The sequence below is a fragment of the Thamnophis sirtalis genome, unplaced genomic scaffold (assembly GCF_051295495.1).
Source record: "Thamnophis sirtalis isolate CommonGarterSnake01/CBP01778 unplaced genomic scaffold, rThaSir2_p1.2 scaffold_11, whole genome shotgun sequence".
Classification (NCBI taxonomy): Eukaryota; Metazoa; Chordata; class Lepidosauria; order Squamata; family Natricidae; genus Thamnophis; species Thamnophis sirtalis.
Window position 1 is genome coordinate 69,699,200 of NW_028261391.1, and position 25,630 is coordinate 69,724,829.

Consider the following 25,630-nt stretch of genomic DNA (forward strand, 5'->3'; position numbering starts at 1 on the left):
ATTTCAATGAAATATTCAAGCATATACACTTTTGGAAAAAGTGGCCCATGTCTATTCCTTATTTCTACATTTTTCAGTAGTGGGGTAATTCAGAGGAGGAACACAAATTTACCCGTAAGAGGGATCCCCTAAATCAGAACAAGCTATTTCTGCTTTTCCAGTATAATGGCTTTCGGCTTTTGTTAAAGCAAACTCTAATGTTAGAAGAAGAAGAAGAGCTATTCAATGACAACCAAAATCCATTCAGCTGGCTTCATTCCAAAAGTTAAAAGCAAGCAATCAATATTTCCACTGCTCAGATTCAATCAAAATGGACTAGCCTGAGAAAGCAGAAGCTTTGAGCGAACTCATCATCAGCAAAACACAGCGCAGGTGCTGGCATTTAAGCAATGGCACAAATCTAATGAAAAAGAACAGGTAGGCAAACAAGAAATTCACCAACACCTAAAGTGACCTTGATATTGAAAACAACACAGCAATCATGTAGAGTCTTTTGAACACTGATTCGTGTATAATAAAGCAATAGGGGGGGGAAAAGATTTGTATTATGATTCCATGAAATATCAAAAATGGATCAATATCTGGATAGTTAACGTAAATGCATCTGAAGGAATATGACAATTTAAGAAGGTTTTGGTGCATAAATCAAGACAAGGGATCAGCTGGATTTTCTGAGGCAATTGTAATTAGTTTATCTGATACCTAATACCTAAATTTTGAGGAAACAAAGATTGGAAACATTAATATTATGCTGTGGTAAGTGTCACAAAGAGGTTGGAATTCGTGATTGCCTCTCTCCTATTCTCAGAAGCTCTGCATTTGTAATGCTCATTGTTTTCCAGTAGAGATGGTGGGAGGGGCTACAGCTGGGTTTTGTCAAAGCCTGATTGGTCCAAACACTGAGGAGTATCCTTCTTTCCCTGTTGGCTCCCAGTTTCCTCTCAGTCTTTGGTCCAAGCACTAGTTTTGGCTCCATTCAAAATAGTATTAGTGGTTCTAACTTGTTCTCAATTGTCTAATTTGATTAATTGGCTTTTCCAAAATTTCCAAATTGCTGAGCTGCTGGCCACAGAGACCGTTGTTTCTGTCTCGTGAGGAGGTACAACAGCCTCTTTGGCGTTTTTCTCCTACCTCTGGGCCTTGGAAAGTTCTATCCGGTCCCTGGGCGTGGGGGGCTGACAGGCTCCGTCGAAGCAGTTGAGGGAGCGACTGCAGGCACTCCAACATAGGCAGCGGCTTACCAAAAGCCCCGCAGCCCCAACAAGCACACCACGGCCTGAAGAAGGTTGCCGCAGCTTCCAACAGCAGCCACAGCTTCAAAGATGTTCCACAGCTTGCTGAGAGTGGCCGCGGCTTCAAAGAAGTGCCATGGCTTGGAGAGATGGGCCGCAGCTTGGAAACAAATTGGCTGAGCGCTTAGCAGCTGGAAAGGTCGAGCCACACAGTGAGAAAGCTAGCTACGGTGCTGAAAGCCGACCCATGAGCCGTTGCAGCTAGTGCGGCCTCTTCTTCACAACAAAGCAATTGGTGGCCGAGAGTGAGGGGTGGTCGGGTGGTCTGTTTTCTGTTGTGTCTTAGAGCTTTCATCATTCGACCTCGAGGAAACTGGGAGCCAACAGGGAAAGAAGGATACTTAAAGAAATTTCCCTCAGTCTTTGGACCAACCAGGCTTTGACAAAACCCAGCAGTAGCCCCTCCCACCACTCTCCTGAAAAGATACGTTCAGGTAAGGACCAAGTTTCTTTTGCTTTCATTTAATTAGCTAACCAGAAATCTACTTGATCTTCTCCTTCCCCAAATTATTAATCCATGCCTCTTTTTGTGTTCTTTGTTTTAAGTCTATGAATGTTTTGAATTGAACCATGATGATGATAATGATATATTTTTTCATCACATTTCTAAACCTCCCACCTCACATGTGACCATGATCAGTTTATAATAAAAAGATGATGATAGATACCCATAACTGCTTAAGATCTCTGGTTTCTTAGAGCTTTGATCATTGGCCAAGACTCAAAGAGTACCATCATGAGCAAGTAAACTTCAAGATTTTTAAGAAAGCTACACAACCCGCACATAGACTCAACATAGAGAATATCAAAATGTTATTCAACACCATCCTGTACTCAAGAACCAATGGATACACAGGAAATGTGTTTGTGAGTGTTAGTAGTCACTCCTGGTTATTAGCATAAGCTCCTCCTAAAATCTCCTGGTATAATTGTCGCTTCCTCATCATTTGCTTCTATAGCACTCCATTAAGTACTCTAAGATGGTTAGGATCCAGTGGTGGGTTCTGGATCCTGTTGCAAACAGTACAGTTGCAATGGGGCCCGGCATCCTCCACATGAATGCACGCAGTGTGCGCATGCGTTGTATCTTCCAGTGATGCCTCCGCAATGCTCCAGCTGCTCGGCAGAGCATCACGCAGGCGCTATACGTGCCATGCATGTTCATGGAAGTGCCAAAGGCTTTAAAAAACAGGTAAGGCGCTCAAGCAGGGGGGTGGGCCCTCCGGAGCACCGTACCGGAACAGTACCCAGTGCTCTAGGCAGGCTCCGGTATGCCCGTACCTGGGCATACCACCTGCAACCCACCACTGTTAGGATCTCAGTTGAAGATCTAAATTATCCAGGTCACATTTAGTGCCATTCTTTGTTTATTGCAGAGATTTCATTTTAGAAATACTCATTATTCTGATCTTCTCCTTAAGGAAACTCTTTACCAAGGGCATGACTAAGGTGCTTTTTTATATACTTCCAGCTTCCACCTACAACATACCATACTACCAAATCTATCATCTATAGCAAGAACCAAGGTACAATCACATATTTTCTTACTTTCTTGATAGAGATGGCCAGCTGATGACATGAACTAGGCATTAAGGAGAGCCAAGTACTCACTCACTGGAATCAATAGGCAAATCAATAGCACCACATCAATTCTCAGGGAGTATCAATTAAAAGACAGAATTCAGAAAAGAAACAGATAATCACTCACAGCTCAAGTCACCCACTGGCATTATTCATAAAATGCATGCAAATATGAATATTATTTCACATACACACACACACGCACACATGCAAATTTATGTATCTATCTATTTTTCAGCTATCTATCTATCTAAATATAAGCGGCATAAAGCGGTCGGAAGAACATATATTAAAAATAGAAGCACATGCTTTGGACCTCACAGACCAAGTTCTAAAATATGGATGAAGTACTAAAGGTGCTATGATTCACACACTTAGCAGTTGTGGTGAGAAAAACCTCACACTTAAATGTTCAGGCTAAACTTCTTTTCAAACTTGATAACTGGCACATATTCTGTAGAGATATTCCAGGCCTGCCAACAAATGTAATGTTTTACTCACAGGAAACAGATATCTATATGTATATCTGTATCTATATCTATATCTGTATCTATATCTATATCTATCTAGATATATATATATATATATATATATATATAGATAGATAGATAGATAGATAGATAGATAGATAGATAGATAGATAGATAGATAGATAGATAGATATAGATATAGATATAGATATAGATATAGATATAGATATAGATATAGATTATAGATTATAGATATAGATATAGATATAGATGATATAGATATAGATGATATAGATATAGATGATATAGATATAGATATAGATATAGATGATATAGATATATAGATATAGATATAGATATAGATATGGATATGGATATGGATATGGATATGGATATGGATATGGATATGGATATGGATATGGATATGGATATGGATATGGATATAGATATAGATGATATAGATATAGATGATATAGATATAGATATAGATATAGATATAGATATAGATATAGATATAGATATAGATATAGATATAGATATAGATATAGATATATAGATATAGATATAGATATAGATATAGATGATATAGATATATAGATATAGATATAGATATAGATATAGATATAGATATAGATATAGATATAGATATAGATATAGATATAGATATAGATATAGATATAGATATAGATATAGATATAGATATAGATATAGATATAGATTATAGATATAGATATAGATATAGATATAGATATAGATGATATAGATATAGATGATATAGATATAGATATAGATATAGATATAGATATAGATATAGATATAGATGATATAGATATAGATATAGATATAGATATAGATATAGATATAGATATAGATATAGATATAGATATAGATATAGATATAGATATAGATATAGATATAGATATAGATGATATAGATATAGATGATATAGATATAGATATAGATATAGATATAGATATAGATATAGATATAGATATAGATGATATAGATATAGATATAGATATAGATATAGATATAGATATAGATGATATAGATATAGATGATATAGATATAGATATAGATATAGATATAGATATAGATATAGATATAGATATAGATATAGATATAGATATAGATATAGATATACTAATTCTAATTCTATTTTTAAAAATATTGTGTTATTCTTCCTAACTATTAGGTTTATATAATATTTTTATTCTGCATTTAACTGTATGTGTTTATTTTGTTTAGTGTGTGTTTTATTGTAAACACCACAGGAACTTTGGAAATTCAGCAACTTTCAAAATATAAATAGGTAGGTAGTAGTCGTGGGTTCTGGATGGCCTGGCGGCCATCACATGAACACATGCAACATGCGCTCACCTGCATCCTTACCTCCTGCGATGCTCCGCAACCCTCCGCAATGCTCCAGCTGCTTGACAAAGAGTTCAAATACAGGTAAGGATGGCGGGCAGGTGGGCCCTCCAGAACGCCATACCGGAACGGTACCCTATGCTCCTGGCAGGTATCGGTACCCCAGTGGTGGGTTTCAAAAATTGTTCGAACCTACTCTGTGGATGTGGCCTCCTTTGTGGGAGTGGCTTGCCACCCATGTGACCAGATGGGAGTGGCTTGCCGCCCATGTGACCGGATATGAAGATGCCGACGACACATGTCAGAACCACCTTAAATTACCTCACACACAGCACTGGCATGCCTAAGAATAGGATGTAAACTTGTTTTTTAAGAGGCATCTTTGGTTTGCGTTAAAACAACTTCAACACACGCAATGTTCTGATTGCACCACAAACGCAGTAGTCATCCTTCCCTTTCACAGAGGCACTGAGTTGTATAAATAGGAGCATGATAGTGTAGAATAATCATATCCAATGACCAGTGGTGGGTTTCAAAAAATTTTGGAACCTCTTCTGTAGGTGTGGCCTGCTTTCCGGGTCCACTGGTGGAACCTCTTCTAACCGGTTCGGTAGATTTGACGAACCGGTTCTACCGAATAGGTGCGAACTGGTAGGAACCCACCTCCGCTGTACGCCCATACCAGGGTGTACCGCCTGCAACCCACCACTGGTAGGTTGGTAGGTAGATAGGTAGATAGGTAGATAGGTAGATAGAGTACTTGGTCATTAACAGTCATTTGTGACACCAGGAACTGAACTGAATATTATCAGCCAACTTGTCAAACCTAAAGAAGAAATGCTAAAAAAGAAATCCTTGTAAAAGATTTAGTTCTGCTTCAGTCATGACATATTTTACAGCTTTAAATAGAAAGGCTCAGAAGTAAGAAATCAGCTGAATTCCCAGATCAGTTAAATACCCAGTAAAACTCAGGAACATTTAGAGGTTGTAACCTAGCTCATACCCCAATAAAACTTAATGGAGGAGTTCTCCTGTGTGCTTTCAGCTCATGGTCAAAGAGTACTCAGAAAGAGCTTTGTCAGGGGAAAGATACATAAAGCCTTTCTTTTCGGTTTATTTCAGGGGCTACTGGATTATGAAATGATAAGTTAGAAGCGTGGCCTTCTACTCTGCCATGCAGCTAAAGAGCTGTAACCCAAAATGTGTGCACTGAGGGAAGTTGCGCAGCAAAGCGCATCCATCAAGAAAAGTCGCGTGCAAAACTAAATATCAATTTGCATGCCTTGTGCCATTTGTACAAAAATAAATATCAATTCATCAAAGACGGGTGTAAAACAAGAATGGATTTATGATTAAAATGTTATGCAGGGGGTACAGAGTGGTTTGTCCATCTCCAATCGGAGGAGTTTAGTTAGGGGGCACTCATATATTTTATTTGATGCATTGTTCTAATTATATTGGCAGGATTAAGCATTAGATTTCCAAATCAAATAGAACTTTGTTTTAATTCCCTTTGCTTTCTCTCCATTCTGACTCACCATATCTGCGAATCAGAATTTATTTCAAAATGAAAGTAAATTGATACAAAATCAATATAAAATGAAACATTATATAATACTATTCAGAAATAGGGATGTGGTGGCTCAGTGGCTAAGACACTGAGCTTGTTGATCAGAAAGGTCGGCAGTTCGGCAGTTCGAATAGCTAGCTGTTGTGGCCCAGCAGAAGCCATTGGAGCTGTCACCAGACTCCGACAGCGAGGGGCCCTATGAGTCGGCCCTGGAGGATGTGGAGGACCCTGGACAGGGTTTCGACTCCGAGCAGGGTGCAGAGCGACTGGTTGGCCACCAGGTGGTGCCTGAGCCTTGGATCGGGGGGGGGGGGAGGAGACAACAGAGAGTGATCCAGAAACCAGCTGTGAGTTGTTCCGTGATGCACGCCGTCGAAGGGCTACTCGGCGTCAAGAACAACTACGTAATTACAGGAGGTAATTACATTCAGCTGGTGGTCATTAAGCTCCTCTCCAGACTATAAAAGAGACTGCTTGTGCCACGCCCTTCTTGCAGAAGTCAATGTTTGGGAATAAAGAGAAATTGAGTTTTACACTGCCCTGCTTTACTCACCGGAACTGCCTGAGTTGATTACATGCTTCTTTGAAGCCCCGTTTCACTCCCAAAGGGCCCCACGCGAGCAAAGCTAGCAGACATGAACGCTCGCGGTCACAACCAGGGAACCGCTTGTGAACGTAAGTGAAGTCCACCTCTGCCTCTAACCAATTATATTCTCTAATGTGATCAGCTTCATTATACAATAAAAATATTCATCTACCTCATTCCTGGTTAAGGTTTTTGAAAACAAAAATAATTCCTCAATTACAATAAAATTAATTTGGCATACATTTCTATGGCTTCATACCAGTAAGTGTGAGGTTAGAGACACTTACATTTTGAATTCAGAGTTGGGAATCCAAGCTTCATTATGAAAGGCCATCCGTTATCTGTTTATATTGTGCCCAAGAAAATTGCACCACTTTTGGCAACTGCTGAGAAGATACAAAAGGTCTTTTCTTTGAGATAAGACCAGAGACAACATTTAAGGAAGACACTGAACATCCAGAATGAAAGTGACTGAGAACACAATAGACCATCTCAGCTGGAAGGCTGTGAGAAGTTAAATGACTTAAATTGCTTAAAACTCTTCAGGAAAACAAAACAACTTAAGAATCTCATTCTTACCAAGTTAATCTTCTAGGCATTAGAAATCCAGGGAAAGCTAAGAAAGGCCAGCCAGTTATTTAGAAAGTTTTGGCTCTAGCTCAGGAGTTCTCAAGCTTAGCAACTTTAAGAAGTGTGGACTTCACACATATGTGGAATTTTGGGAATTGGTCCAGACATTTTAAAATAGCTGGAGAAAAACTGTTCTACCTGGTTTATAAGCTAAATATTGAGCGGTTTTCCTTGTTACAGCTTCTTCTTTTCTTACCTCTGATAAGCCTGAGACATGTATTGTTACATGTATTATTCCTTATTGAGATTTTATCCATGGCCTCTTCTCTGCAGGGAATTGAGTTGGGCGATTAAAAGTCTGATATTTTTCTTCTCTGACTTCCAACAAAGCAACAAAAAAAATGTTTAAAACAACAATGCTCAGTAAATTCATAATTCTTGATAAAATGATAAGTGCAAGATGTTAATCTATGATTTAAGAGTACATTTATTCTTAATAATAATAATAGTTATTATTTTTATCCTTGCGATGTATTAACAAATTTACAGATGTTAAGTGAAATAAGGCAATAAATCAGGAATTTTAGACATTGCTAATTTATCTGGATCAAATTGTCAAAGCAAGATACAGTATGTTTTAATTGAAAATATTGATATTTCACAATGTATCTATCATCAAGCCAAATTATTTTAAAAATTGATGAACAATTAACATGATCCAAAGTATTAATATGGTTATTAATCCATCATGATTTGCAGGGAAACGCACAAATATTTATTTATAGTTTTCAACTTGGAATACAGATTAGAAATTGAGAAATCAAATTTTAATAATAAATAAATAAATAATAAATCACAAGGACTGAAATTACCGTATACTTTGATCCCAACATCTTTTAAAAATGCTTTGTTGTCCTTAATGCAATAAATATTATAAAACTATTTTTTATATGAATCAGGTACCGGTCAGAATATGAGAGATAATATTTTTTTAAAAAAATCTAGATGTGCTTAGCTTTGCTTATTTTTTTAAAAAAATGATCTCTTGAATTCCAGAAATTGAAGTCATTATATGGTATATACTGGTTGAGGAATTCTGGGAGCTGAAGTCCATCAATCTTCAAGTGGCCAAGGTGGGGAAATATTGGTATGCACCAATGGTAATGCTGAAAGATAAACTAAAAGTTCCATCATGCTATAATGATTAGAGGCATCTGCAGGGGATTTCAGTTGAAGAATTACTCCTTTTTACATATGTGTAATATATGTAGTATATGTTAAAATGAGTGGGTCTTTAATCATGTGATCACACCTACAAACTTGATTGGTTTTTATACTCCTCCCCCTCCTGATGCTAGCCATAATTGAGATAATACAAGTCAACGTCTGTCATTCCCACAACAGATTCCTTATCAATTTTCTTGAAATAATTTTAAAGAAGTATGGGCATAACAATGTTTTAGAATAAATGCATAAATCTGGAATTAATTCATATTCACAACATTTATCTTTCCCCACTTGGTGGATTTTTTTTAACTATTTATTTTTTTTAACCATTTATTATACCCAAGTTCCCAATCTTAAGCACCAGTTCTTTGATTCATTCAGTCCAGATACAATTGCTGCTTTTGAAACTTCATCATTTTAGGTTGCACAGAATTATTAGTAGCTTTTAAGCCAATGACATTTTTTTTTTCATAGGAATCCGAAGGAAATTGGTGAAAATGATAACAGTTATTGGCAAGGCATGAAACCAATTACCTATTATTTTAAAATGAGAAGGAACAGCTTCATATGCAATAGATACTTCTTAAAACATTTACTAAGAGCAGTTATAAGCTTTCTGTCAGAAATGAAATTCAGTCGTTGACATATTCGCATGTACTATTTGGTTCTGAATCCTGTATTTGAGGTGCTTAGTTTGACTTCGAACACTTATATTCAAGACTGCTAAGCAATATGGTCAAAGTTGTTTTGTTTTTAATTATTCATCTGATGACATAATTTCTCAGCCCTGTCCACCTTTCTAGTTTTTTTTTAATCATGTTTAATACTTTTCTGGGCTTGTGTTAATCTTTTACTAATGTTGCATACATTTCTTACTTTGGATAACTACAATTGTGTAAAATCTATTGGTTTAAAGGGTGATCCTTAGGATTAACTATATTTTTAAAATCATATTTGTGGTCAAGACTTTGCTTTATTCCTCAGTCCTTTCTCTCTTCCCTTCTCCTCGTCTTACACTTGGCTTCCTTCAACTCTTGCCTCTATGCGTTGCCTACTTCTCGTTGTTGCTCTGAGCCAATATTTTCAGGTTACCCAGGTTGGATGCATTAGAACAGTGTTTCCCAACCTTGGCAACTTGAAGATGTCTGGACTTCAACTCACAGAATTCCCCAGCCAGCATTCGCTGGCTGGGGAATTCTGGGAGTTGAAGTCCGGACATCTTCAAGTTGCCAAGGTTGGGAAACACTGCATTAGAACTCCTTGACTTTCCTGGCATCGGAGAGCAGAGAGGAAAAGGTGAACCCCCTATGATTATGCTACATTTACCTTTTCATGCTTTCCCCGGCTGCACAGTGACTTTCCATGCCCCAAATCACACTCTTGAATGATTCTGTCTGGTTCAGCCTACGTGTTAGGAAAGCAAAAGGAATCCTCTCATCGCAAGAATGCAGGTTGACTGGGTATTTTTCTCATCCTTCTCCATTAGAAGTGGGGGGGACTGAGCCTTATATAGTTTCTGAATGAGCTTGTTAATGAACTGCTTGTTACCCAAAATTGGGCATTGCTCCACATTTACAACCCTGGTGGGATTTTGCAAGGGATAAAGTGTGGCACGTTCTCAGCACATTCTTCTACGGAGTTAATAATAATTGCATTCTTATAATATGTTTTCCAATGCCACAGGCATTTTGATCTCGGTATACTATAGCTTCTTTTATTGGCACGATATTAAAATGTTCAGGGTTTGTGAATGGGTGCACTGGCTCATTCCATTTAGCAGGATCTTTTTCATTATGCCAATTTTCCATCCTTGAACATGGCAAGACAAATAAAATCAAGAACGATAGCACTTACTTTTAATAATTGCGTTTTAATGTACATGTGAAACGAATGGGACAGAATTTGTAATTTTATAAATCGAAAAAGAACCCAATGCAATTTAAAAATATGTTTTGTAATAGAACAGATTTACATACTTTTGCACAATTCCTAACAACTGAGTCCTATTTTTATTAGCTTCTCTCACACAACCAAGTTGGGAACAAAGTGACTTCTTTTCATTTATTTATTATAAAATTTCTATGTTGCCCATTTGACTGATACAATGGCTCTTAAAATGTAAGAAAAGGTTTTTTTAAGTGCTAGAAAAAAATTAAAATTAGAAAAATTGAATAGAAACCACAAGCTGATGGGCAGCCTGGGGGGTGAGGATCTTCTCTACCCACTCCCAATGTATCACACCTTTGTTAGAATCCCAGGCCAAGTGGCAGAGCCAAGTTCTGAGGTTTTTCTGGAAAGCCAGGAATGTAGGGGTGGGCAACAGAAAAGGGTCTTCTCCTGGACTTCACCAGCTGCAATTCTTTGGCCAACAAATTCCAAAGTAGGCCCTTTCCACCGAAACAAGTGGTTAGGCCTTCTTGTCTTAAATCACTTCCTCTTGTGGGAAGAAACACCCATCTGGTTCAGTTTCAAGCTGGGAGAAAGACACTGGAAACATGGAGGCTGACTGGAAAGATGGTTTAATGATGGACAGAACCACCAAGAAAATGGTTCTGGTGAAGCCACCCAAAATGGAGTTGAGAGTGAAACGTTTTTTATACCTTCTTTGTGCTTTGGAGTTGAGCTTCCTGTTCCTGTGCAAGAACATGCATTCTATTGGGTTAAGTAGGGGTTATAGCTGACTCTATAGGCAAAGTACAAATCCTAGTGTTTGTCGGAGCTAGGTTTGGTTGAAGTTTCTGAGGGTGATGCAATGGGGAAGGGGTTCTGAAAGGGTGTTGAACTTAATGGCTTTTTCCCATGTTGGGTGATGCTGTTTCTAATCCTACCATTCTGCCTTTGTTTTAGAATATCCTGTCTTGAATAGATTATCAAATCTGCATTTCTAAAAGCTGCCCTTAGTATCTGCCTGCAGTCAGTTCCTTTTGTGATCTTTGGCCTGCCACACTAATATTCTATTCTACTATGCTGTTTCATTAGTGGGGAATTGGGAGGGGGAGTAGTGAGGAGTAGAATGTGATGTTGTCGAAATAAAAAAATTCTTCCTAGAAAGCCAAGGTCATCCTTTGTCTTTGCACCTCTGCACCTGACCGGAACTGGATGGGTGGAACTGCCTGTGTGGCAGTGGAAGATTGGACCATGTGATGGACTTGTGGCTGTGGGGGCAAGATCATTAACTCTCAACTGGGTGGGGAAAACCCAGGAAGCTCAGATTCGGGTTTTCCCAGATGTGCCAACATGACTCTCTTCATAAATTGGAACTTTGAGCAATCCTTTGCCTTGGACTCTGATTTAATTTTGGATGTTATTTGGAACCCTGACACTGGGGCTCTTAAGGAAAGTGGGGGTTGCTTTCTGCCTCTTAAAAAACAACCATGTTCCTCCATTTCTCCCCTTTGGGGAAATGTTATATTCTGCCTTTTTTTAATATTCCTCAAAATATTTCATTCTTCTAGGAGGGTGGGGGCTGACTTTTTCCACTCCACTGTTAAAAATCTGTTAAAATAGTGCAACTTGCAAAACAGCAGCAGATTGCACACTGTTTCTACCTCTCTATCCCAGAATATCATTGTAATCTGTCTGGTCTCCTTGTTTGGTCTCTGTAAATCCCTTCCTCCCATCTAGCCATGTTCTCCTCTCTACTTCCTCTTGGCTATCTTGCTTTCCCTCCTTTCTCCTAATTCTCCCTACTCTATGGTGGTCAGAACTTTGAGTTTATTAGTTGAGTTTATTAGTTTTGTATGCCGCCCACTCCCGAAGGACTCCAGGCGGCTTACAATAAAAAGGGAAGGGGGATAAATAAGACAATACAAAATTTAAAATGCAACAACATTCACAATTAAAGTGGGGCTGGATACTTCAACAGCCCCAGGCCTGCCGGAACAGCCAGGACTTAGTAGCTTTACAGAAGGCCGGGAGGGTAGTAAGGGTCCGGATCTCAACGGGGAGCTCGTTCCAGAGGGCCGGAGCTGCAACAGAGAAGGACCTCCCCCGGGGGGTGGCCAGCCAACATTGGCTGGTGGATGGAATCCGGAGAAGGCCAAGTCTGTGCGATCGAATCGGTCTTTGGGAGGTAATTGGCAGGAAGCACATGACTTTGCACAAAAGTCATGTGTTCTCCAGAAATCATTACTTTTCTTCTGAAATACAGCTGAAAGAAAAGGGCTGAAGCCTCATCCAGAGCACTAAAAGCATCATGCTGCTTTGTATTCAACATACAGCACATTTGCATCAAGCTGGTAAGATTGCTTAGGAAGAACCTGCAAGAACAGCACCCTTGAGTAGCCTGTATATTTTCTTGCCAGACCGTCACCATCCCTCCAGTCCAGAATACACAAACTCTGGTCTATACAAAATCTTACCTAGGTTTGCTTGAAAGTAATCCCATTGAGAGTTTTTGTGGTAGGGTGGCTAAAGCATTGTGCTTGGAGAAACTGAAATCCAGCTTTTATTTAGCCATAAAGCTCACTGAGGATGTGAGATCTATCATTATTTCTTGACTAACCTATTTCACAAGGCTGCTCCAAGTAAGCTAAGCATATTGCCTTGAGGAGAAAAAAGAAAGAAGCCATATAAATCAAATTAGCAATGGGATTTATTTTCATGAATATCTTGCCAAGGCTGCAAATTCTACATGATATTACTTTGGAGTAAATCCCATGAAATTCTATTTAGTACAGATGGTCTAATTGATTTATAATACCACCCGCTCCCTCGATAATTTCTGAAAGAAAAATGGGAGGGGGAGGGGGAAACATTGTTCCAATACTGTTTTGCCAACTGTTGAAGAAATATACACTTTAATGAACAATTATGCCTGTGGGACTCGCTATGTTCATCATATATACTCAATTCCTCAACATCCTATGAAGATAAATGGTTAAAATAATATATAAAATCCATATAGCAATAGCACTTAGACTAATATAGTCACAGTGCTTTACAACCCAGTCTAAGCGGTTTACAGAATCAGCATATTTTCCCCCAATAATCTGGATCCTCATTTTACCCACCTTAGAAGGCTGGAAGGTTGAGTCAATATTAGCAATAGCAATAGCAATAGCAGTTAGACGTATATACCGCTTCATAGGGCTTTCAGTCCTCTCTAAGCGATTTACAGAGTCAGCATATCGCCCCCAACAACAATCTGGGTCCTCATTTTACCCACCTCGGAAGGATGGAAGGCTGAGTCAACCCTGAGCCGGTGAGATTTGAACAGCCGAACTGCAGAACTGCAGTCAGCTGAAGTAGCCTGCAGTGCTGCATTTAACCACTGCCCCACATCAGCTCTTACAATGCTAATTTTCCCAGAATTCTCTTTGTTCAATGGCAAGTAATAAAGTTGAGTGTGTCCCTTCAACAGAAGTAAGATGGCCTGATTAAGCTGCTTCCATTGATTGTTTTATTTTTGTTTTTTTAATGGAAAATGCATGAGTAACATATTATTCCATTTTGGCATGTTGGTGCTTGGACTATATTGTCACTATTAATATATTTCTATTACTATTAAAATAAGGAAGACAATTTGGTATAATAGTAAATACATCAGGCTTCTGGGAGACCATAAATCCAATCCTGTCTTAAGCCAATTTGGTGACTTTGGATCGGTCAGTCTCTCTTAGCCCACAAGATCTTCCTAGAATTTGTCTCATCCAAACCCAAAATGACTTAGAGGTTTTCAGTGGACATATCTGGTCTTTATTCATGCATGGAATAAAGGACATTTTCCACTTTCTATTTCTAGAATAGTATTTCTCAACCTGGGAGACGTTGTGTGGATATAAAATCCCAAGGGTTGAGTTCCATACATTTCGAACTTGCTGAGGATGAAACACATTCTCTTCTCCACTTTACACCATTCACCACCATTATCACAACACAACACGTCACTCCAGGCTAAATAAATGCAAACTATTACAGATAAATTTGCCCTTTGAAGTGAGGAACCAGCAGAAATGATATTACCTTGTTAAAAAGGAGCCTGTTCATTTGAGAAGATGCTAAAGCACAAGTGCTCTTTTTTTTAAGAAAAGTAAATATGAATTTACCCCACAGGATTTTTTTGTCTCCCTCTGAAATAAAAAAAAAAAGACATGGGAATGAATAATTAAGTATTATGTTTTTTACACAGGTATACTTGTCTCCCTATAGGATATTTATTTTAAAAATGCACACTAGCATAATTGTAAGAGAATAGCATGAAAATGAAAAATGAAAAAGATATCAGACAGCACAAAAGAAAAATAGAAAACATGGTACCAACAACCCTAAAAAGAAAAGGTATTAAATTAATTGGGCATACATATTTATTGTGTAAGGAAAGATGGTATCTCAGCAGTAAAGTACAAACATTCAGAAATAATCACCCACAGATTACGTGACTGCACCTAAAACCTGTATCAGGATTTCTCTCTTTTGACCTTGAATTTACACTAGGATATTTGATTAATTTTTACTTGTTTATTTCTTTCTGCATATCATTCATTTTCTAAATATAGATATTTATACAGTCAAAAGGAGTAAGTCCCCAGAAAGGTAGTTTATATTATATAATATAACAGTTCCAATAAATGCAGAGATGGAGGGAGGGAGGGAGGGAGGGAGGGAGGGAAGGAAGGAAGGAAGGAAGGAAGGAAGGAAGGAAGGAAGGAAGGAAGGAAATTTCAATAACTATATAAGTGCAGTCTTATTATAGAATAATCTCCCTATTGTATTGAATAAATTAGACAATATCAAAATCTGACCACAGTGATTCATAGCAAAAACCCAAGACAGCCTATAATTATAAAATTTGAATGCCTGCATTGGATTTCTACAAATGATAACAGATAGCATTTTTTCTCTTCCGGAAAAGCTCATTCAATAAGGTCTAGATAGCACTTCTATGGTATTCATCTAATCTCCAATGCCATATATACTAACTACTAAATTATTGTCCCTGTGTGTTTTGTACCCACACATTGGCACAAATGAGGCAATATACCACAACAGTTTTTGAATCAAGATATCTCAAATTTGCAAATTTAAAGAATGAATGAAAGAAATCTGGGACCCCCATTCCTCCTGTGGAATTGAAATTTCCACAATATTCACACCTGTTTGTTTGTAAATTGTGGCTGTTTTGGCCTCCCCGCAGTGAAGTGGTCGAGATTCCAATGCTTCCTGCCAGCTTCCCACCAAGAAAGTCAATGGGGAAGCCAGCAGAAGGTCAGAAGCCATTTCTGCTCCCACTGCTTTTTTCACCCACTCATGAACATTCTGTTTATCTGGTTAGCAAGCAAATATTGACCTTTTTATTGACATTTATTGGCCACGACAATTCTTTTTATATTTATGATATACTCTTCTTAGATGATCATGGGAGAATCCAGCATTGAGATAAAAAAATAAATGTCAGCCAATATGTTCATTCTGATCACATCAGTCTGTACTACCCTTCTCTCAGAGGATGACCCAACAGGTCACACAGGGTTGTCCAGTGCGCATTAAGGATGCGCAAAACATTCTGAACTTGAAATGTTCTGAACTTGAAGCAGCCATTCAGAATTCAGAGTCTTCTGAGTTCATAGCAAAACACTCCTGTTTTTGTGGGATTTACTCACATGGGGTCAGTTATTGGTGTAGATCTGGGAAGGGGGGCTATTTTCTAAATCAGAATTAACATTGAGGTGTTGTAAATTCACTCTGACAATGCCAGAAGCATATATAGTGTCTTCTGAAATTTTGGGGCATTTTGCAAAGTGCAATGTATTGTCAGGTTGGTTCATAATATAAAAAGTATGCAGGGTAATCAGGTGGATAAGGAAAAAACCCATTTCAACCTATAGTCATGGGAAAGTCTATTTTCTCTTTTTAACAGAAAAAGTTGGAGGTCTTCAAGTCCAGTCCCCTGCTCAAACCGGATATGGAGATGTAAAGATGTGGAGACTCTGGAAAGAGTGCAGAGAAGAGCAACAAAGATGATTAGGGGACTGGAGACTAAAAGATATGAAGAACGGTTACAGGAACTGGGTATGTCTAGTTTAATGAAAAGAAGGACTAGGGGAGACATGATAGCAGCCTTACAATATCTCAGGGGTTGCCACAAAGAAGAGGGAGTCAAGCTATTCTCCAAGGCCCCTGAGGGCAGAACAAGAAGCAATGGGTGGAAACTAATCAAGGAGAAAACCAACTAAGAACTGAGGATAATTTTCCTGACAGCTAGAACAATTAATCAGTTGAACAACCTGCCTCCAGAAATTGTGAATGCTCCAACACTGGAAGTTTTAAAGAAGATGTTGGATAACCATTTGTCTCAAGTGGTGTAGCGTTTCCTGCCTAGGCAGGGGGTTGGACTAGAAGACCTCCAAAGTCCCTTCCAACTCTGTTATTCTATTCTATATCCTATATCAGTTGAGATAAATGGTTGTCCATTTTCTTCTTTAAAACCTCTAGTGTTGAAGCACCCACTGTTGTTGTTTTGTTGCTGTTCAGAGACAGCGTGGAAATAAATATTACCTTTTCATAGACTCAAGGTTGGTACCAGTTCTGCAAAATAATTTAATTTACTGTTTGTACTGCATTTTCTATAGGAATAATTTACACACAGAGAGAGAGAGAAACACACAAAATTAAATCTCCTTGTGCAATTTCTCTGCAAGTTGTTTGATATGGCATGGACAATCAACCCACCAACGTTTCTGGTGCTAGGACAAAATATGAGAAAAATTCTCATTGTTCCTTTTGACAGTATTTCCCACTTCTGCCCCATCATAATGTCGTTGTATTGTTTTGTTTTATTGGAATACAGCCAATGAAACATTCTAAATGTCTATTCCACAACGTGAAATAAAATGTTAGTTTACTTTTTTCATTCAGTTCACCCTTTTAACATGGCCATTTTTCTGGCAAATTTAAGGAATATGCTAAACTCACATTAACTCTTATTTGATGATGTGCCATTGTCATTATTGATTTTTAGCTATCACATAAATTGACCTTCTCCAGGATATTCGCTTAATCAGATCCATCCATCTTGGTGTTTCTTCCAACAAAGCTGCCACTGTTGATTTCAACATATATAAATATATTGCATATGTACAATATCAGTTAACAAACAAATAGTAGATGCTTGTTTGATAAGTCTCCTTACTGTCTTCTAAAAGTCTCTACATTTTTTTAGTCCAGATCTGGTAGCCTTGGTTAATATTACTACTAGGATAAATGAAATAGTCTGGACAGGAAACTAATTTGGGATGTGGAGTATCAAGAAAGAAAATACAGTGAATTGTTATAATTTGATAGAAGAATGTGGATTTTTCTACCACAGATGCTATAATAGCCATCCCTTGAAATTTTGAATTAGAGAAAGAAAAACCATTTTAGAAGATATTGAAAATATACCTATTAGCAAAAATGCCAGAAATTCATGGTGTTTTTTTTTAAAAAGTACATTAATCAGAATAAGATGAAGGGAAATTAGAAATTAATATATGTATAATATTTCTATTTATAACTTTTATAGATACTATGAAGACCTTGGCAGGGTTGGAATAAAAGACCTCCAAGGTCATCTCCAACCCTATGATTCTATTATTTAAACTGTTTCTTACACTGTTAAAACAATGCAATGTACTTACATGTAATTTAATGGTTCATATAGTTAATTACTAATCAGTTTCAAAAACTTTCAACTGAGAACTAACTGTGCAATCTTGGTAATTCCTATTCTCCATTTGCAGATATTATATATTTGTACTAATTGGTTTTCCCCCCTTCCTTTTGCTCCTTTCTCCCTTTTTAAAGGATTAATAATTTTTTTTAAGAAAAGAAAGATAGAAACCATTAGCTGCTTTGTCAATTTTTCTTCCCAAGGAAGATTAACTCATCAAACTGTAGCTTAAGAAAGGTTTGAGTTGGAAGAGCATTTTTAGAGGCAGATAATGACAAATCCAATCCACAGCATAAGACGTCAAAGTTACAATTAAATTATACTCCGTAAAATTGTCCCTACCTATGACAGCTAACATTTTCTTTCCTCCAACTTTGTTATTATTACTTTTAAATCTTGAAGTCTGTAATGTTTTTATTTATAAAATAATAAATGCCACATTTCACATTAGAAACTTTATTGCCAGGGAGTCCAATAATTATGTTGTCCTCCCTATGGCTTACTTAGTAATAAACTAAGTAATAAACTAAGAAAATACCAAAACAAAGAAAGGCCTTTACTCTGGCACAATAATATGGCCTCACCTTTGCTGCTTTTGATATAGAAAAATCCCCTACATGGATGGCCTATGGCCCTGTGACTATGGACACGGAAACAACAGAGCATGTTCCTATATTACAGAGACATTAGTGCTAGCCCCATCACACCATTACCACCAAAATACCCAGGTCACACAGGACAATTTTACAATAGCACTTAGACTTATATACCGCTTTACAGTGTTTTACAGCCCTCTCTAAGCGGTTTACAGAGTCAGCATATTGCTCCCAACAATTTCAGTCCTCATTTTACCAACCTCAGAAGGATGGAAGGCTGAGTCAACCTTGAACCTGGTGAGATTCGATCTGTCAAATTGCAAGCAGCCAGCAGTCAGCAGAAGTAGCCTGCAGTACTGCACTCTAACCACTGCGCCACCGAGGCTCCTCCTTAACTAGATTTAATGAGCAGCTGGTTCATCCTATTAGAGTGGCTTTGCTGCTCTTCTTCTTTCAGATTCCTCTAGAATATTGCTTTGTATATTTTTAGTTTTTAATTCATAATATTTTTATATCTTCCAGCTTCTCCTATTTTTTTTTTCATTTTAATTTTTCATCTTGATATATCATTTATGCTTTTTTAATGACTGCACCCTGCCTTCCTAATTCTGGTCTATGGCCATAAGAAAGATTTGATTTAATTACTTTATAATCAGACACCCTTTTTGTTTCTTAAATTCTTAAATGTCTCAAATTCAAGCCCTTTTAACTGATTTCAACAAAAGAAGTTGAAACACGCAGCTAAGAGGAACTCTGCAAAGTTTTAATTGGCTGATTTGATTTAAAGGGAATTAATTCGACACTCACTCATTCCCATTGCATTATATCTTTGGCTCTAATCCCCAAATCAGTTTGATGTGCTAAATCTAATTATTTACATTCAATCCCATTCAGAAGTTTGACAGATTACTATCCATACATACACACGAACACACATTCTAACTCCCACACAATTTTCTCTCCATGAAATCAATGAGTTATCTTGAATTCAACTGACTCTTCAAATCTGACATGACTTATTGGATCAATTACTCAAAACTATTGCCGGTTAAATTTTCAGCCTTTTCAAAAAGGTTGGTATTTATCAGCAGTTGAATTTACTCCAGTTCTGAGGAATAATGCTATATATCTTGCAAGATGTTAATTTTCCTTCTTATTCCAGGTCAGAGTTGAGACAAGCTGAACTTCATCAGCGTAATCAGTTCACCTCTTATGTCAAGGCCTTCTCATCAGCTCCCACTGAACAGGGTATCTGTTCAGTAGCTAGTTTCTCATCACTGTCAACAGAAACTAAAAGAAAAGAAATTAAAAGAAATTAATTTTGTCTAGACTCTGGTCCAGGTACAGATGCAACATGTCATTTAAAACTTCAACATCTGTTAATTAGTAATGTAAATTATGTTTAGCAAGCAAGTTCCTCTTAAATTGTCTCTCACTACTGGCATCTCCATTTCTTTAATTTATGGATTTATTTAAAGTATAAACAAAAGTGATGGTAACAATTTTGGGGTACAAATACCAATCACTGTAACAATTACTACTACTTCATATGGTACCTAATTATAATATTATGAAAGCTACTCTGTTAATCTTGGGTTCCATATCATCAAATATTTTCATTTTCCCCCTAAATTAAACTTTCATATTAAATCATATCACTTGTCTTTGTTGCAGCGTGGTCAACAACCTCTTTGCTATTTTTGGTATTTCCGCAAGTCAAAAACCTGGATTGTTTTGTTTTCAGTCTAGCTGCCATCACAGATTCTGGTGTTTCCAGCTTTCTGAATGTAGAGAACTTCAAGGACAATGCAAAAAAGACAGCAAGTATTAGCTTTTAACTTGTAAGGAGAAGATGTGGGTTGATTTGGTTTGTTCATCTAAAGAATCATCATTTCAACATGTTATTCCTGATAACGTTTCTTCCAAAGTGACATTATTTTATGCAAGCAGTTTCAATGGACTTTGGCAGAATAAAAGGAGAAAGATTTACTTAAGCCTTTTCAAAACACTCTGTACTATTTAATCCCTGTAGAAATTCTATGCTACGCTATAAAGAAACCTGGCTCATTCAGTTTTATAAACATTTCCCAATCATTCTATAATTTTTACAACATAATTTTATGTTAGGAAATCTTGCAGAAAGGAGATGGAGTTTTGGGGAGAAACCTTAGTGGTAAAGATATTAAAGGGCGTGATTGCTAAATATTATGAATTTTATTCACATCCTTTTTGAATGTTTAGTTTTTTTATTTTAATTTTCGCATGAGCAACAACTGCAGTAGTAGCTACATTGCAATCCTGCACTGCAATACCCTTTTTCCCTGAAAATAAGGCCTCCCCTGATAATAAGCCCAATCGGTAAAATGCATGTGCTAAAATAAGCCCTCCCCCGAAAATAAGCCCTCCCTGAAAATATTGCAACACAGCAGCAGCCATGAGGTGACCACACTCACCACCTCCTGCACCTCAGAAATAATAAGTCCTCCCTGAAAATAAGGCCAAGTGCTTATTTTGGGGATCAAAAGAAAATAAGACCTTGTCTTATTTTCAGGGAAACACGGTAGGTACAGGTCATTCAAATTAGCTACCTGAATTTTGTCAATTTAGAACTACAGACATTAGTAAGGGATGCAAAAGAGACAATGATTAAATATATGTGACTATTTTACTATTCATACTATGACCTAAATGCAAATCTTATAAGCAAGTCAAGAAAATTTGGGAAATTGGATTTCCCTATCTAGCATACAGCCTAGATCTGGCACCATCTTTTCCCAAAATTGAAGGAATACCTTTGTGGGCATCTATTTGTGTTAAATAAAGACACAGATAATACTGTCAGGACCTAGTTAAAGAAAGAAAGTATGGAATTATTTCTGACAGTTAAAAAAAAACCCAATTATCGGAAGGGATATGTAAATAGTTATATATTTATTTCTAAAAAATCATCTTAAGAGTTGTAATTTTAAGTGATTGACAACCGTAATAAATCCTCTCAAAGCCCTTACAGGAAAAGCCAGATGTTTACGGATTTCCATTTGGAAAGTAAAAGTTTAGGAGCTTGTTGGATCCCAGGATATTGCAGCAAAGGCTCAATTCCTAAGTCTCACGTTTAAGGAAAGGGACCTGGAAAATGCCCTCTGGATCAGACCTGGCGAAATGGGCAGATAATCTCAGGGAGAGGAAATCACACAGTCTGGCCCCAAACCATGTAGAGCTTTAAAAGTAATAATCAGTACTTTGAACTGAACCCAGAAAAAAACTATGAGGCAATGCAATTCACACAACAATGGTCTAAAACCAGTAACACCCCCCCTCCCCCAAAATCAGTGATGGGTTTCAAATTTTTTTAGAACCTCTTCTGTAGGTGTGGCCTGCTTTGTGGGAGTGGCTTGTTGGCCATGTGACAGGGTGGGAGTTGCTTGCCAGCCATGTGACTGGGTGGGCATGGCCAACCTCTAAAATGTGGTGAAACTCACTTAACAACACTCTTGCTTAGCAACCAAAATGTTGGCTCAGAAACTCTGGCATTTGAAGCACACAAGTCTTAAAGCTGTCAAGTTACAAGACCCTTGCACCACTAACCCTTTAGAAAAAACACCCCAGAGGTGTTCAAACTTGATAGCTTTAAGACTTCTGGACTTCAACTCCCAGAATTCTTCCTCCAATCATGTTGGCTCAGAAACTCTGGCATTGAAGTGTGCAAGTCTTAAAGCTGTCAAGTTACAAGACCCTTGCACCCCTAACCCTTTAGAAAAAACAACCTTAGGGGTGTTCAAACTTGAAAGCTTTAAGACTTGTGGACTTCAACTCCCAGAATTCCTCCTCTCGCTCTTCATCTTGATGATGTGCGGAAGGGCCGAGGGAGGGAGCTGGAACCGGTTCTAAACGGCACAGTAGATTTGTGGAACCTCTTCTATAGAAGAGGTTAGAACTGGCAGGAACCCACCACTGCCCAAAATGCTTAGCTGAAGGACAAAGTAATGATTTTCTAGAAAAAAAATGGCCAACAGGCAGAGAATCTTATTTATTCAACTGTCATAATATCAGTATATCACAGCAAACATCGAGTTCAAAATCAATTAAGAAATAAACAGCACAGAACCCCATAAAAATTCCCATAACCTAAAATGAGTAACCTCTGAATTAATAGCTTAAAAAATTATAGGATGCTCATTTCCAGATGCTTGACAAAGTTAAAACTGCTTAAGGTCATCCTGGTTCAAAGCCCCAGGCATCATCCTTCTCAAATAAATCAGTCAGGAGACATAACCAAATGAACTAAATCTACTTTATTGTAAGGCTAGATTAACAGAACCTGACAAATCTAAAAATCTAAATCTTCTCACCCATTTTTAACTGCTTGCTCCAGGAGAGCAGATCCTTCTTCCTTAGTTTCTTTCTCTGACCATTCAGTAACTTTGGGCTGTTCTCTTTCTTGATGGATTGTTTCCTAGGTAATATCTCTTCTCCTCTTTCTTCAAAGTCACCAATGCACGGGGCCATAGCTGACATGGACTTTCTTGGAGTCCGGCACTTTTACCTCAACAGAGCAGGGATGAAATCCAGCAACTTCTGGCCAGTTGTGGAGAACCGGTGGCAGAAATTTTGAGTAGTTTGGAGAACTGGCAAATGCCATCTCTGGCTGGTCCCAGAGTGGGGTGGGAATGGAGATTTTGCCATATCCTTCCCCTGCCACGCCCACCAAGCCACGCCACGCCCATGAAGCCACGCCCACAGAACCAGTAGGAAAAAAATAAATTTCACCACTGCAACAAAGGCTGTGGAAGGGAAATATAACACATCCCCTCTTTAATTTAAGTGGACTGACTCATTTTATATTTTTCTGCTTCTCACTGTTTTTTCTGTTCTTTCCATATCCACGTCCCCAATTCCAATAATATCCAGCTCTTTTTTTTCTTATTTTTAACATTATTATTTTTCTTCCACCTTCTTCTTCTTGGCTCTTTTACCATATTAAAATCTTCATCCCCATCATCAAGCTGAGCAACAACATGTTTTAGCTTTGCTTAGAAAAGATGGATCCATGAGTAAAATTGTAACCGAGAAGTTTATGGGGATTTTTCAAGGTGTCCTAAACATGCTTAAAGTGATGAACAGAAGATGAATTACTTTGCAATCTCCCAACTGTGTGCTTCATCCTGGGCATTTAGTATTTGAATTTGAGTTAGTACAATGATTCTTGTGTTTTATCATTCGTCTTGGTCATTGCATAGCATCATTGCCAAAGTTGATACTGTAAGGTTATGAAGATGTATTCCTTGCATTCACAATGCTTTCCTGAAGTTCAAATCAATAACACAAATGATGAATGCTACCAAGGGTGTGTGTGTGTGTGTCTCTCTCTGTGTGTGTGCGCACGTGTGTGTGTGTGTGTGTGTGTGTGTGTGTGTGTGTGTAGGAGTTTTCTGCAGAGAAACAATGCATAAATATCATCTTGTTCCACAGTCCAGTTTATCAGAATGGCAGGTTCCAACTTGCTTCTTTCCTGGCTGGAAAACATGCTGTTTGAAACTCAGCAAATAGAAAGATATCAACACTCAGATGACAATGAGGGTTGACAGAAGGTGCTGCACTTCTGCTGGAAGGTTATAACTATATGATATATTGCTTAGGAAAAAAGCGTGAGATAAACAAATTCGTTATCAATAGTGGCACCTTTAGCAAGTCACAACAATGCCAAAATGATATGATGTTTCAGCAGCTGTCATGAAACTACGAAAAAAAAAATTCCTCAAAATTCCTCAACTTGATTCTCATAGCTTGACAGCAATGGCTGGCAAATTCCAACTTTTCATCCGCATGGTCTTGCCCAAATCTTTCAATGTTGAAGGACATCAACAATATGACCCACATGTCTGGTTCTGTGAAATGCCAAGCTTGACAGCAATTTCTCTGTCAATTGTCCTTAACCATTTATTAGCATTTCTCAGGGGAAGCTTGTCAGCTGCTGCCATGGATCATCCATTCCACTGCCGATCACAACAGTCAGCTCCTCTTAGTTCATCATCTGTACGATTTTTGACCCATCTTACACAATGCTGGCATCAACACAGTAACCATAAACAACCTGTATTTAGCACAGAAATTCAGTTAAACTCTTCAGTGGTGAAAAACTCAATGACAGTACATTGCTTAAAGTCACTGAGGTTTCCATTTCATGAATAATAGTAGCACAACCTTTTCTGACTGCCACCAATTGTAGTGAAGGAAGAAATGCTGAAGAACACATTAGAGCTTCTGTCACATCAATATCGCCATCTATTGATAATTTATAACAATGGAGCCATTGCCTTTCTTTCAGCCCTTCGGAGAATGCGATTTCAGTCAGCCAAAGTGTCCCATCCTCACCCTTCCAGATAGTACCTTTTAAAAATTAGGATTAAACCTTTGGGAGTTCCTCAATTTCAATTCTTTTGAAAGACAGAACAAAAAAGAGAGAATCAACATTAAAGTCTAGCTTGTCAAGTACAGTTATTGAGATTTTCTCCATTTGCAGGAGACAGAGCGTTTTAGAAAATGAATTCATTTATCAGGCTTCATTTAATTTAATTGTAGGGGGCAAATTTAATTAGCGAGGTGAAAAAAAATAAAACAGTGAGAATTAAAGGCAGATTTATTTGTGTCTTTTTATAGTTCTTTTAGATCTGGTTGTTATGGTGATAGAGAATGAGAAGAAAAATATTAAAGATGACCT